The 16,346-nt window shown below is 36.8% G+C and overlaps 1 long non-coding RNA gene across 1 annotated transcript; it reads right to left on the bottom strand.

Annotated features, from left to right (window-relative positions):
- Window positions 1–1,932: 1,932 nt before the first annotated feature.
- Window positions 1,933–12,524, bottom strand: LOC129642305 (uncharacterized). Its single transcript, XR_008709608.1, has 3 exons — window positions 12,388–12,524; window positions 2,272–2,382; window positions 1,933–2,058 (listed from the first exon to the last, which is right to left on the bottom strand). It is a non-coding gene; the product is annotated as an uncharacterized LOC129642305 (long non-coding RNA).
- Between the last annotated feature and the right edge of the window lie 3,822 nt (window positions 12,525–16,346).

Consider the following 16,346-nt stretch of genomic DNA (forward strand, 5'->3'; position numbering starts at 1 on the left):
CCAAAAATTTATCAACACCAAAAAGTAAAATCTTAATTTGGTACAAAATTGGGAGAAATACACACTATTTTTCTAAATCCACACAAGAGCATTTACCTTATAAAGACTGGTACCTGGGGCAGGGTGGGGGGCAAAGAATGCCATTCATTTCTTGTAAGTTATACAAGGAGTCAATGGCAGGTGTTAAGCATGAGACAGAAATGAAAAATCTTCAAAGCAATAACAGACATATGAAACACATCCCAAAGGGAAATAGAAGAGCAACAGGAAAGAAATAAAGTGAAGTGAATACAACCTCACAACTAGTGCAAATCCCTCAGGAATGCTCCTAATATGAACCGTTAAAGCCATGTGTTTAACATTTGATAAATCTAAGGTCTTCTTTGTCAAACGGGGAAGCTCCAGGCACAGTAAGCATTAACCTTATCCCATAAAAGGCATTATATTGTCTGTCTTTGCATTTCATTGCAAAATGACTTTACAAACATGTACATCCAGATCTTGCTTCTATGTTCCACTCTTATGAGTTAAATAAATAGATGACCTTCTTGTATGAATAGTAAGTTCAGTGAGTTCATTCTTTTAAAAGATGGTTATTGAAATATATCATGACCATGCCTATATCATGGAAACATCAGAAAAAAATCTTCCCCATGCTTTGTTCTGCACATCTTTTTACTCAAAGTGACATGTCTAAAAGGTTCAGTGAGAAAACATTGTATCTTTACAGCAGATATGTTGCCAAGTGTGTGTTTCACTCCCAGTGAGAAGCTGCCAAAAAGAAAAACAGAGATGCATAATAAGAATATGGTATGAAAAGAAGACACGGGACTTAGAAGACTTAGAAAATGAACGTGGATGGTCTTGTTCCACATTTTTCACTATGTGGCCTTGGGAAAGTCATGTTCTTAACTAGAGATTTCAGCTCTTCCTGTATAAAATGAAATCATTCACTAAATAACCTCTGAGGCCCTCCCATCTCTAACACTCTATAGCTCTAAATTATTTCAAATGAATATTAAGCACAAAAATAATCAACTATGATTGTAAATTCCAGTGTTTTCCAGCCTTCCCCACCTGAGCACTTGTGTCAAGGTGCCATGGCAAACTCTTAACAGAATATTTGTTTATTGAATCTTCATAACAACTCTATGAGCAACGTATTATCATTTCTGCACTATTTTACAGATGAAGACACTTAGAGAAGTGAAATAGTTTGCCACAAACTGTATATTGAATCCAGTATAATAATCCATAATAACTCCATTCTTTACTGTCTCCCAATCAGAAAGAATAAGCAATTCTTCCAAGAAAAAAAGAGTTTAGCCAAGCTCTTTGAAATAGCTGTTAGAAAATGAAGTGATTAAGAGCCTTATTTGAAAGTCAAGAAAGCAAGATTGATTCCACAAAATCTGGATAAACTTATGTTATGGTCGGGGACAGGAGTCGACAAAAAGAAGGCGAAGAAAAGAAGCACGCAAGGGACCCAAGTCTCTAGTGGAACAAGGGTGCTTTAATCATGGCGGCGTGTGCTTATATATTGTTATACAAGGAAGCTTTAGGCAGAAAAATAAAGTTGAGCAAAAACACCAAAACCAAATGCATAGCAACAGTAACTAAGGGAGTAACAATCGTCACAGGGCCAGAAGACAATCCATGTATTGGAAATAGGAACATGACTAAGTAGTTTTACAGAAAAGTAAAAGGTTCCTGAAAAGAATCCAGGTATGCGTTCTGTCTCATGACCTCAGTCCTGAGAACTGTGTGCAGCTCTGCTCCTTCCTGTTTTCCAGGAACTGATAAGGAACTGAAGGCCCTTGAGAAACAGAAAACAACATAGAGGCTTCCTTAAAATTAAACATTCCCTGAGAGACTTACATGAATTAAGACTTTCATTTCGAATTGGTTTTCGTGTTTGTTTGCTTTTTTAGTTGCAGGGATTTTTGCTCCTTGGGGATTGCTGGGAGCAGTGACCCCACAGTTCCATGGAGAGTGAAGAGGTGACTGAAGTGAAAGCAGCAAGGCCACCTAATGGGCTCCACACATTAGAATCTGGGACTAAAACAGGAGAGGCAAGTAACATATATTTAACATTTAATATCGTTCAATAACTTACCTGTCTCAAAATCCAAGCCTCCTTTCTTAAAGCGTTTAGACTTTTTCTCCTTCTCTCACTATAATTTTCTCTGCCGGCATATAAAATATCTGTTCAATTTAAAAATATATGACATAAAGAACAAAAACTACCCATGGCAGGAGTATCCACCCTACCTCTGTATGGTTCCAGAATGCCCAGCTTCTAGGATAGTCCTGGTGAAGGTTGTGCGTCTTCACAGAAACATTTGCAATCCAGAAGACTGGCCACAGACTTCATTTTTATTTCTAAGGTCAAGGTGGGGATAACTAGAATTTTATTTCAAAGAACTTAAAAATAGTCATTTAAATAGATTTAAATCATGATACAGTGTCATATTTCACAAACCACATGGAGGAGACCAGGGACAAGAGAGAAATCAGTGGGAATTTTTTTTCTTTACTTGAAGAACAAGCTATACAAAGTTTCCCTTCATGAAACAATCTGAAATTATAATGTAAAGTCCAAAGAATCATGACAGTGCTTTTTGTAGACTTTAAAAAATTTAGCATCCCTTTCCTTGAAAATACTTCAGTGGGCTCTCCAAAATAGTAAGACAAGATGCTTCCACAGTGATTTATATGGTATTTTCCGTCTTAACAGCTGGGCGATTTATGTTTGTAGTCTTGCCATGTGGCTCGCTGTTCAAAGCAATGGAGTTTTACAAGTCCTGAAAACAGGATGTTCACTTAAGGACTATATAGAACATGTTACAAATTTAAAATATGAAAAGGAAAAGAATTCAGTTGCAAAGAGCATGAAACCTGAATCCACAGCCTTTCCAATGCTTTTTAATGCAGTCAAAGGGGGATGAGAAATCTTTCTTCCAACTGCAGCAAACATATGTGTGAAGCTTAACTGGCTTCCTAACCCCCACAGGGCTTTCCCTTGGTTAGCTTCATTCTCCAACAGGCTCTAAGAATCAGTAATGTTGGTAAGCAGTCTTCCTCTCTTGCAACAAATATCACACTTTCTTTCCTTCCAAAAGGATGTATATATTTTAGATTAGCATGTGGACTCTTTAAAATATTCCGAATGTCTAATTTGCTTATATTTACCTATTTTTGTAATATATACATACACAATAATTGTAATACAAGTTGAACAGATGAATACAAGTGCAAAAATTTATTTTGATCACAAGGAATAATAATCCTTTTATTTTTTGGAACAGGAGTCTAAAATATTGCATACTATAAACTCCTAACACAAATTCATTAACTTAATAAATTTAACACTAAAGAATACATAATTTCTTGTCTCTGTTGCTCAATAACTAAAAGAAGTAACTTCTAGAATTCAAGTAGAAAAAACTCTTAGTCTCAAATGAGTACTTTTCTTAATATTAAAACTGTGTACAGGACAGATTATGCAAATACAAAACTAAAAATTAAACTCTCTGCTTTTGGATCTAAAAATCCCCAAAGATCAAAAAATATTAGTGTTAATCGTCAAGTTTAATTACTTGCTTTAATCATGTTTAATCATTTATATCATGAACTGTAAGACAAGAAATCCAAATATTTTATGGATCATATGTTAGAAATAATTGAATATGTGACATAAATAACCTATTCAGATTTTTAAAAATTTATCTATATCCCTTTAAATATTCAACAGCATATATAGATGGCATAATATGGCCAAAAAAGATATCTCAAACTGCCTGCTGTATAAAGTAGTAGGCATCCGGCTGACTTGATCTGAGAACACTTACTATGCCAAGCTCAACTTCTTGCATAATTGATTACCAAGCTATAATACAAGATAATGGCCAAAAGAGTGACAGAATTATTTTTTTCAAACACCCAATCGTGATTTGATCATGGAATTTGAACATGCTAAAAGAAAACTCACAATATAAAGAGTAATGACTAATATATATACACATGGAAAACATGCCAAATCTAAAAAAAATATTCCACTCCCAATTTTTTTCATCCCTCTTTCCAGTATTGGTTTCTTCAACACCAACACCAATGGTCAACGCTGATAGTGATCTGAAACCCAGCCTATCTCCAGCTTTTATTTTCTCTGCAATCATCCTCAACTCAGATGATTTAAAAATAAATCATTTTATATAATGTTTATGTATATTAACAGAAAGCGATTATTAGATGTGATAGGAGAGGAGAGAGATTCCTTTCACAGTATCCAAAACCTCTGACTCAACCTCAGATTTGAAGTTTACTGTAATTCATGGACTCATTCATTCTTGTATTCAACAGAGAGTTGTGGAGCACCCATTTTGTGATATGTACTAAGTACTACGGATGGTGCAGTGGGTTCTGTGGGTAATGATTCTGCTCATATGATAGTGTATTACATAAAATAATCAACAGACAAGTAAGATGATTCATATAGGTGTAACAGTTCTAAAGAATTAAAACTGGGAGATGAGACAGAGAATGATCGTAACGACGCCGTTAGATGAACAGGAAACGTGCCGTATCTGAGCTGAAACACCGATGACAGTAAAGTCGTGGTGAAGCAGTAGGGTGCACAGTACTTGCACACAGTAGAGGCAGCAAATATAAAGGCTCTCACACAGCGAACACGTGTTTAAGAAACAGAAAGAAAACTGTAGTTGCTGAAGCATGGGATGTAAGGCAGAAAGAAATTACAGCATCAAGTCAGAGAAACAGGCATATGTGTTTCCTGCTTGTGGTTCGGCATCTCGCCTGAATGGCGCTTCCTAAAGTCTTTAAGAACACAATTACACAGAAGAGCTCAGTAGAGGGATACGCTGAGCATCTCAACTTGGAGAAGCAGGAAATTAAGATTCACTTCTTATCAGAGCTCCTTCCCAGTATGTCAAATGTGCAAACTTCACGAGTTCTTACACCAGACAGAGCATCAAGGAGACCCCAAAACTCGTTGGGGGGTCTATTCATACTACTTACCATGGATAAATATTCTGATCTAGGGTTTTGCTTTGTTTTTGTTTTTTAACAATTGATGGCTCAAAAGCGTTTGTGCCGCGTTTGGGATGGAAATCTTACACGTGCTGGGAACCCACAAGCCTAGGATCCAGTCACCTGGGTGTTATCTACTGACCACTGTCAATTTCGCACGTGCTTACCGTAGATCAGAGGATAGTCTGTTATGCCCCCTCAATTTTAGAGTATGTCAAAGTCTTCTTGTTCATCCTTGCCAGTGGATTAACATTCAAGGTGCTTCTATTTGCTTACTCCAGTTTCTAATCATTACTCAAAAAGGAAGATTGTGAAGTAGTTTTGAATGACATCTCAAATGTAAATTATACAAATCCATCCTGGAAATTTCTTATTTCAATACATAGTCTCAAATTTTCAGAAGATACAAATATAGATTACACATAAATTGGTTGCTTAAATATAAAATGTTTGAGGTTTATGATAAAACCAAAGAAATATTTAAAAATTGCATGCACCTACATGTTAGTTATATATTTTTCAAATTATAGAAAACATATAATGATCATTCAGAAAATTTAGAAAATAGAAAAAAATAAGAATCAAAGTGAATTCCAGCAAATGGAGATGAACATTGTTTGCTGCTGTTGTTATTGTTTGAAAATTAATTTATTCATTTTAATTGGAGGCTAATTACTTTACAATATTGTAGTGGGTTTTGCCATACATTCCTGACAGCATTTTGTAATTCCTCAGTGATTTTTCTTTTAACATCTACATATAGTAATATGTACTAGATGGAGAAACCTGGAGGAGGGCATACAACCCACTCCAGTGTTCTTGCCTAGAGAATACCACGGACAGAGGAGCCTGGCGGGCTGCAGTCCATGGGGTCACTAAGAGTTGGACATAACTGAAGCAACTTAGCACACATGCACCACACACTTGATGGAGACTACGAATTCAAAGCCTATCACTTGCTTTTATCATATAACCATTGCAGAAAGCACCCCACATAATCTAAAATCCTTTAGAACCACTATCTTAACGTACACAGAATATTCTACTGTATGATTGCACAATAAATTTTACATATCTCCCACTTCCTTAGCATAATATTTATTTCCGTGTTTTTTTATGTTGCTTATATCAATGAGAAAGAAGTCTTCCATGAGACATTATCTTCTGTTTTTGGTGTAAAGTAAGGCTGTGTATTCATTTTGTATCTTACAATTTTACAGAATTCTATGAGTTATAAAATTCTGCAAGAGTTTTCAGCAAATGAAAAAGTTTATATTTTGTCTTCTTCAGCCAATCATTGTATCTCTTATTTTTGTTTTAAATAATATACTATAGATCAAAATTATTATAAAATATCAAAAATTAATAACTGTATGCCTGCTGCACTTTTATTTATCTCAGTGGCTATAATTCCTTTGTTTTATAATGAATTATCATGTTGGCTCTGGACATAAAAGAGAGTCTTTATTATAGAATGAATATAGGCTTAATTATCTAAATTTTAAGGGAAATAGTTCTGACAAATAGTAGCTAATATTTATATTCCATTCTCAAACACTGTTAGCATATTACCTAGATTAATTTACTTAATCCCCACAACAAACCTCTGAGGTGCGTACTGCTGTTATTTACATTTTACAAATGAGGGAACTGAGTGTAGGGAAGTTGCGCATCTATTAAAATTCTGTATTGAGGAGACCTATTAAAATTCTCACAGGGTTTATTTTGCTTACACTGTCGATGCAATTATCACACATAAGAGAACTAAAATTAATTGCATTTTTGGGGTAAAGTCAGCTTGGTTTGATAAGTAATTCTGCTGGTGTTTCCATGTATTCCATTAAGGATTTTTGCGTCTGTATCATCATGCAAAATTATTCTTTAATTTTTTGTGGTTTCTTTTTCCCGGTTTTGGTATCAAGGTAACGCTAGATTCACAATATTATCAGCTAGATTTCCACCCTTTTTCTGTCTTCTGATACAGCTAATATTTCCTTCATACCCTACAAATGCTGTTTTGATCTTCTCTTTGATCCACAAGTTATTTAGAAAAGGGACTTTAAATTTCATAGTGGTTTTAAATAGAAATCAATTAGCAAAAGCTCAACTGAACAAAAAGTCATTTGCTTTGTTGTTTAAGCTTTTGTTAATAAAGGTCATTTATATCACATTATGAGCAGAAAATATTGACTAAATAAATACTAGTCTCTGGATAAATTGAAGATTTTTTTTTAAACCTCTGTCTATCAAAAACATGCCAAAAAATCTATCTGCTTACAGAAAAGCTACATAATTTGCTCGTATATGTAAATAGTGCTATTTGTGTTTGATATAGTTATATGTGCTTATATGAAATATCAAAACTTGTTTAGTTATATAAGTTTTTCAATTTTTATCCCATCACCTAAGAATTCTTTTTTTTTTTTTTTGAAGTCTCAGTTGTGTCCAACTCTTTGCAACTCCATGGACTGTATAGTCCATGGAATTCTCCAGGCCAGACTACTAGAGTGGGTAGCCTTTCCCTTCTCCAGAGGATCTTCCCAACCCACGGATCGAACCCAGGTCTCCCTCATAGGAGGCAGATTCTTTACCAGCTGAGCCACAAGGGAAACCCAAGAACACTGGAGTGGGTAGCCTATCCCTTCTCCAGCAGATCTTCCTGACCCAGGAATCAGAACCAGGGTCTCCTGCCTTGCAGGTGGATTCTTTACCAACTGATCTATCAGGGAAGCCCCATAAGAACAAGCCCCACCTAACAACAAGACTGTTCCTATCTATTGTAACAACTTTATCTTTATAAAATAATGTGTTTTATCTCTTTTTTATTTTATATAATTTTATACTATGGGTCATAAAATCCATGTTTCTATCCTAATTGTAGATGGTGTATTTTATCAACATGAACTTATCCTGTTTGTTATATTTGCTTTTTGGTTACCAACCAAGTTTCTCTTTTTTTAATTTTTCTAATAAATCTTCAAAATTATTTTGTTTTTACCCAGGTTGTATTTCAGCTTTAGCTTTCTAGTTTAAGTATCATATAGTAGCATGCCACTTTTTAATCTAACACTTGAGATTTTAAATTTACATAATATCACTTTATCAGTTTATGTATTTTAAAAATCATTGATATGTCTTCTTACATCTGAAAATCTGTACTTTGATTTCTATGTTCCTAGGATTCTTTACCCTTTCTGTTGTTTTCTATTCTATGATGGATGCACTACTTTATGTTTTCCTTTTTTTTTTTTTTTTTTGCATTTTCAGTTCAGTTCAGTTGCTCAGTCATGTCCGACTATTTGCGACCCCATGAATCACAGCACGCCAGGCCTCCCTGTCCATCACCAATTCACGGACTTCACTCAGACTCAAGTCCATCGAGTCAGTGATGCCATCCAGCCATCTCATCCTCTGTTGTCCCCTTCTCCTCCTGCCCCCAATCCCTCCCAGCATCAGGGTCTTTTCCAATGAGTCAACTCTTCGCATGAGGTGGCCTAAGTACTGGAGTTTCAGCTTCAGCATCATTCCTTCCAAAGAAATCCCAGGGGAAAGTGAGAGAGGAGAGTGAAAAAGTTGGCTTAAAGCTCTACGTTCAGAAAACGAAGATCATGGCATCTGGTCCCATCACTTCATGGGAAATAGATGGGGAAACAGTGGAAACAGTGTCAGACTTTATTTTGGGGGGCTCCAAAATCACTGCAGATGGTGACTGTAGCCATGAAATTAAAAGACGCTTACTCCTTGGAAAGAAAGTTATGACCAACCTAGATAGCATATTCAAAAGCAGAGACATTACTTTGCCAACAAAGGTCTGTCTAGTCAAGGCTATGGTTTTTCCTGTGGTCATGTATGGATGTGAGAGTTGGACTGTGAAGAAGGCTGAGCACCAAAGAATTGATGCTTTTGAAGCGTGGTGTTGGAGAAGACTCTTGAGAGTCCCTTGGACTGCAAGGAGATCCAACCAGTCCATTCTGAAGGAGATCAGCCCTGGGATTTCTTTTGCATTTTGCATGTCTCTGAATACTGCCTAAATTAAAATAATGTCTCTTGATTTCCTCTAACATAAACAGAGAAATACTTTTACTTCTTCTCTGTCTCATTCATAGTATTAATTGATAAAATACGATATCTAAGGTTAGTTTTCTGTAAAAATTAACATTTAACATTGTGTGTCTTCTGTGACCAACTTTTAAATTTGTATTTATTTTATAGACATATTCTCAGCCAATTACACTTTTAACATTTTTTATTCCACTTCCATTCTTTTTTTAAAAACTTACTATATGATGAATTATTTTAAGCATACAGAAAAGAAATAGTAATAGCTATTATGACTGACTGAACACTTACAATGTACCAAGCATTATTCTAAGTACTTGAAAATAATTAACAATAGTTTTTGTAATAACTTTTTGAGATAGGAGATATTTATGTTTCCATGCTATAGATAAAACTATGTCATTTGCAAAAAGCTTGACAGATAAAAATGATGAGCTCATACTCAAACCTGGTCTCGCTCATCTGTGTCCTCATCCTCTTGTCTGTCATTAAGACTTCTATGACAGGAATATACCACCAACCCCACTCTAGGGTCATTCTATATGTAAGTTTTTAAATTTAAGCTTTCTTCTTTGATTTTATTTATTACTTTTGCTGTCATCATCTCTGCCTATGTGGTATTTTTCCTTCTTTTATTTCTTTGGAGTCCAGACGAATTTCGACACTTTGTAGCTCTGTAATTTTTTTCTCTGATTGTAATTTATTCTCCCATTGCTTTTGATATTTTGATATTGTTGATTTTGATATTTTTGGTTCTATAAATTTATTTTCTTCATGGATTTTAGGGTGTGGGTGCTTTTTTAGGTACATTGAACTGGGAAGAACCTCCTCCTTTGTAACTGCTGTCTCTCTTGTCTCTCTTTCTACTCTCCCCTCCCCTGCCCTCCCCTCCCCTATACCTCCCTTCCCCTCCTCCTTTTTCTCTTCCTCCTCTCTTTCTATCTCACTCCCTCCCCCTCTTTCTCTCCCATTCCAACCCCTAATCTATCTAGGACATTCTGGCATCAAGAACTGCACCTTTTTCTGATAACTAAGAGACTCTCACTGAGTAACTATGGTGAGTCCATTATAGGAGTATATTAGTAACCAACTATCATAGCTTGGGAACCTCTCATTGTCCATATCCGTCTCTGTCCTAGAGCTTCAAAAGCTGATTCACAGCAAAGCATATAGAGAACCTGAAAATTAGGGAAATCTGGGAATGTTAATTATTAGACTAGAATGCAATTAGCACTCCTTTCCCTCTAGACGAATGTGATTGAGTAGATCTGCTATTATCCGATACGGAACATCTAATCTATGGGGCAAGATTTTCTTACAACTGATGTGTTGGACCATAAAGAAGGCTGAGTGCCAAAGAATTAATGCTTTTGAACTGTGGTGGTGGAGAAGACTCTTGAGAGTCCCTTGGACTATAAGAAAGGAGATCAAAGTAGTCCATCCTAAAGGAAATCCGTCCTGAATATTCACTGGAAGGACTGATGCTGAAGCTGAAGCTCCAATACTTTGGCCACCTGATGCAAAAAGCTGACTCACTGGAAAAGACCCTGATGCTGGGAAGGATTGAAGGCAGGAGGAGAAGGGGGTGGCAGAGGATGATCAGAGAGCATCGCCAACTCAATGGGTATGAGTCTGAGCAAACTCCGGGAGATGGTGAAGGACAGGGAAGCCTGATACACTGCAGTCCAAGGGGTCACAAAGAGTCAGACACGACTTAGCCACTGAACAAGAGCAATGGCTAAGCCTTTGTCTCCAGGACAAACTTTTGCTCTGAAAACAACTAAAGTTGAAGCAGACTTATATGGCATAAGCCACTGCAACTATTAAATTAACCACAGGGATTCCAAGAGTTGCTTTTCTTGAGGAAAAGCTATGACTATGGCAAACACTGAGCTTTGTATATACTTCTTGGCATAGTTTTTCCCACTCTCTTAATTTAGACTCACTTCTAAGTATCTTTGTTATATTTATTTTAGTTTATATTTGTATTAGTCACAACCTCATTATTTTCTTCACTGCTCTAAGTGTACCCATCTGTTCTGTAGTCCCCTTGGACAAAAAAGTTTGGGAATTCTGGCTTGTAGCAATGACTAATTGCTAGACTGATTATGTTCATTTTATTTCTGTTGTGAATCTACATAAATTTATTCCCCCAAATTTCACAACCAAAGTTATGGTCCAAGAAAAGAAGGATTATATAATTAGCTGGTAAATGTACTAGGAACTAGGAAAATGTAAATATCAACTTTAATTTAAATCATCTAGACTGGCTAGGCCGGATGTCTGAACTTCTGTGTGTAACTGTGTACGTTTATGGTTCTAGCTGTGTGATATGAGGTGCACATTTTCATAAAGGACTACAGACATTTATAGAGCTAGAAAATGATTCTTTTGAAAGAAAACTAAAGGTACTTGTTTTATATAAATGTTGGACCAAATGTTCATCCTTTATTATTCTCCCATAGGAGTTTTACAAGATGAGAATCTGGCATTTATTAGCAGGTCATTTAGGGGTCGGTGGCTGTGGGAACCCAGACTCTTTGTCTGCATTTTATCTTCACCATATGATTTTTGTATGAGTATTTAAGTCTTATAAAGCATAATATGTCATGAATATTTAATAATTACATTTTTAAAATAACACAAATTAAATCACCTGCCTATTACAATGTTACACCATCAGTAAAGATGCATTTAATTCTTCATTAGGGATTGAAAAAATATTTTTGGTTTGAGCACTCATTTAGTTATGGATATGTGTATGTATGTATTATGTATGACAGTATGCTCTGAATAATCTCAGTTGTATTGAATATGATTTTAAGTTTTGTCTCCTTAGTTGAATGTTTGAATATACAAGTAATTTTAATCCATACAAAATTTGTAAATGGGTTTAAGATAAATAATATGATATAGGTACAGAATGTTATTGCTAAACTGCTAGATAATCAGATAAATCTACTCTGAATTATTTCCACTAAATTAAGAAATTCAGCCAAGTCTACCACAATAAATTGAAGCAGAAAGAACAGTCTATTGTTTAAAGAGGTTCATCAAATGTTCTTAGAAAGCATTTATTTGAACTTTGTGCTGCATTCATTCAATGCAACCCCAGAAGGTGTGATTCCTGACGTTTGATAACTTTAACAAAAGAGAGACCACAAAGACATAAACAAAATGTTAAGGCAATCTAGAGGTGAACATAAAATGGCATCTTGATTTAAAACACAAGACTTTGGATCAGAAGAGGAGCTTCCAAGCTCTGGTTTTGCTACTTACTGTGCAATCTTGGGCAAGTCACCACCTCTTGATTTCAATTTCTTCATCTTTTAAATGACTCTTGGAACTGTGTGTATAACATAAGTCTGCAAATCTGCTACTTGGCCCCTTGTTTATAGTGCCCCAAACACACTGACTTCCTTGTTGTGCCTCAAAAACACCAAGAACCTCCAGCAGGGGGCCTTTGGAGAGGCTCTTCCCACTTCCTGCATTGTGCTTTCCTGAGATTTCCCCACGGACAGCTGCTTCTCTGCCTTCACGTTCAGCTTAATATTCCCACACGCCTTTGCTCCAGCTCGATAGAAAGACGGAAAAGCAGATAGGTGGTGCCTTCATCTGTCATACGGGAGACAGGCCCTGCATCCCTTCAAGATCCGAAAGATGCAGAATTCCTTCAAGTAGACAAAATATTAACAAATTTCCACTTATAGGTGTCAAGAAATTCTGTAGTCTTCAGACAATTACCATTCAGCAGCACAGGTAAACTCAGCAATCTGTAAGAAATGAGTAACAATACTTCAGTTAACAGTGTGTGCTGCTGCTGCTAAATCGTTTCAGTCTCGTCCAACTCTGTGCGACCCCAGAGACGGCAGCCCACCAGGCTCCTCTGTCCCTGGGATTCTCCAGGCAAGAATACTGGAGTGGGTTGCCATTTCCTTCTCCAATGCATGCATGCATGCTAAGTCACTTCAGACATGTCTGACTCTGCGCAACCCCATAGATGGCAACCCACCAGGCTCCTCTGTCCCTGGGATTCTCCAGGCAAGAACTCTGGAATGGGTCGCCATTTCCTACTTCCTAGGATCTTCCCTACCCAGGGAGAGAACCCGTGTCTCTGGCATCAGTGGGTGGATTTTTTACCACTGTGCCACCAAAGAGACGACCAAGTAATAATACAATATAAACAATTTCCGTATATATATATATATATATATATACACATATATATGGAAATATTTTTTCATTTTAAATTTCCTTCCCATTTAGGTTACTGCAGAGCACTGGGTAGGTTCTCATTAATTATGTATTTATACTTAGTATCAATAATATGTATATGTCAACCCCAATCTCCCAATTCATACCACCACCTCACTTTCCCCCACTGGTATCCATATGTTTATTCTCTACATCTCTGTCTCTATTATTGTTTTGCAAATAAGATCATCCATGCAATTTTTCTAGATTTCACATTTATGTGTTAATACACGGTATTTGATTCTCTCTTTCTGACTTACTTCACTCTGTATGACAGTCACTAGGTCCATCCACGTCTCTACAAATGACCCGATTTCTTTCCTTTTTATGGCTGAGTAATATTGCACCCTGTATACGTACCACATCTTCTTTACCCATTTCTCTGCTGATGGGCATTCAGGCTGCTTCCATGTCCTGCCTGTTGTAAACAGTGCTGCAGTGAACGTTGGGGTGCCTGTGTCTTTTGGAATTCTGGTTTTCTCTGGGCACATGCCCAGTAGTGGAATTGCTGGGTCACATGGTCATTCTATTTCTAGATTTTTTCTTCCTTAACTTTTAATTTTGTATTGGGTATATGTACCAGCTCAGTCGCTCAGTCGTGTCCAACTCTTTGCAGTCCAATAGACTGTAGCCCCCAAGATCCTCTGTCCATGGAATTTAAGCAAGAATACTTGGAATAGGCTGCCATTTCCTATTCCAGGGACTCTTCCCAGCCCAGGGATCAAACCCATGTCTCTTGTATCTCCTGTATTGGCGGGCAGATTCTTCACCACTGTGCTACTTGGGAATCCAGGTATATGGGTATAGCCAATTAACATATAATGTTATGATAGTTTCAGGTGAGCAGAATCAGGGTCTTTTCCAATGAGTTCACTCTTTGCATCAGGTGGCCAAAACACTGGAGCTTCAGCTTCAGCATCAGTCCCTCCAATGAATATTCAGGGCTGATTTCCTTTAGGATTAACTGGCTTGATCTCCTTGCAGTCCAAGGGACTCTCAAGAGTCTTCTCCAACATCACAGTTCAAAAGCATCAACTCTTTGGCTCTCAGCCTTATTTATGGTCCAACTCGCACATCTGTATATCACGACTGGAAAAACAGCTTTGACTAGACAGACCTATGTTGGTAAAGTAATGTTTCTGTCTTTTAATACACTGTCTAGGTTGGTCATAGCTTTTCTTCCAAGGAGCAAGCATCTTTTAATCTTACGGCTGCGGTCACCATCTGCAGTGACTTTGGAGTCCAAGAAAATAAAGTCTGTCACTGCTGCCTCCATCGTTTCCCCGTCTATTTGCCATCAAGTGATGGGACTGGATGTCATGATCTTAGTTTTCTGAATGTTGAGTTTGAAGCCAGCTTTCTCACTCTCCTCTTTCACCTTCATTACCGTTTGACCTCACGCACGTGACAGTGTGCTTCTTCAAAGTGTTCAAACGGTAGGGCAATCGGGTGTGCCAGGAAGGCAGGAGTCACAATCTTTAGTAATCTAACCATGCAATTGACATCCCACCCCTGTGCCTTATTTTATTTATTAGAAGCAAGTTATTACCTAACCTCAAGAGGAAGGGATGGCACAGTCATGTATAGCAGGCAGTCGGATTTTACAGCTTTCTCAAGTCAAATTGCTAAAATTTAATTATTAAAGGTCGGTTTAAAAGCTGTCTGCCACATAGGTTCATTTACATAATTGAAAAGGTGAGTGTAGCTTGTCTTTAGACACAATTGCATCCTAAAACTTAAAAGATGCCATCAAATGTCAGTTTCTCTTCATCACCATTACTTCTATTAGTTTCATTCTAAGACAAGCAGCCTCGAGAAAAGATGAACTTTCGGTAACACACCCAGTACCCTTGTAGGTGTCTAAACAAATGAGAGCACGGATTCTTTTCCAGAGCGCCTTTCTCCTTGTTCATTTTAATAGCGAAGGAGATAGTCTTTAACACGAAAGAGTTTAAAAATACCTTAAATGCACTCAACAGTTAAGTACTTTAAAAACTTTCTAGAAAATGTGTGGGAAACAGCAGAAATGAGAAATTCTCCTAAAAGGGGGCGGGGGGAAAGAAAGAAACATTTTTCCCTAAGGAGAATTGAAAGAGCAAGTAGGAGAAAAAATGAAGAAGTTTTAGAGATAGAAAATGGAAATTCAGGGTTTTTTCTTACAGAATCAGAAACCTTCTACATAATAGACTGAAAAAAAATTTTTGATGTCGGGCACATCTTGATGTAGGGGACGTTTACCAAAAGCCTGAATACAAATGACGGTAGAAATAGCACCTCAGGTGAAACACACAGATGAAGCAAATGTTTAACTATGAGCAGATTTAAGTCATAGCTCAAGTCCTTTCTACCAAAAGGGGCCTCACAATGTTTTTGATCCAATCTAATTCATACTATAGGTGAGAAAACTGTGCCTGGAAGAGTTAAATTACTTTCTAAAAATCAAACAATTAGTAAATACAGAGCAAGGATTGCTCATTTACCTTTAACCTCCAAGTCCATTTTTCAAAGAAATCGTTGCAGCTGTACATTGAAGATATTTATGATTTACAGTGCCCTCAGAGGATTGACAGGGAGGCCCATAAGAGCTCTAAAATTCCAGAATTTCCTTGTCCCACTTTTGGGATTTATCTTAAGCATTGAGTCAGAATCTCAAAGAGATACTTACACTCTCATTTTTAACATTATTCACAATAGCTAAGATATGGAAACAGCTTAAATTAAATGTTCATTGGTTAACGAAGGAAATTAAGATATGACATATCGAACCCAGATCTCCTGCATTGCAGCCAGATTCTCTGCTGTCTGATCCACCAGGGAAACCCCACAATGGAACATTATTCAGTCTTAAAAAAGGAAACCCTGCCATTTTCAATGATATGGCTGGACCTGGAGAACATTATATTAAGTGAAATAAACCAGACCTAGAAATACACATATTGTACGGTCTCACTTAACATGTGGAATCTAAAATAGTCAAATTCATA

The sequence above is a fragment of the Bubalus kerabau genome, chromosome 1 (assembly GCF_029407905.1).
Source record: "Bubalus kerabau isolate K-KA32 ecotype Philippines breed swamp buffalo chromosome 1, PCC_UOA_SB_1v2, whole genome shotgun sequence".
NCBI lineage: Eukaryota > Metazoa > Chordata > Mammalia > Artiodactyla > Bovidae > Bubalus > Bubalus kerabau.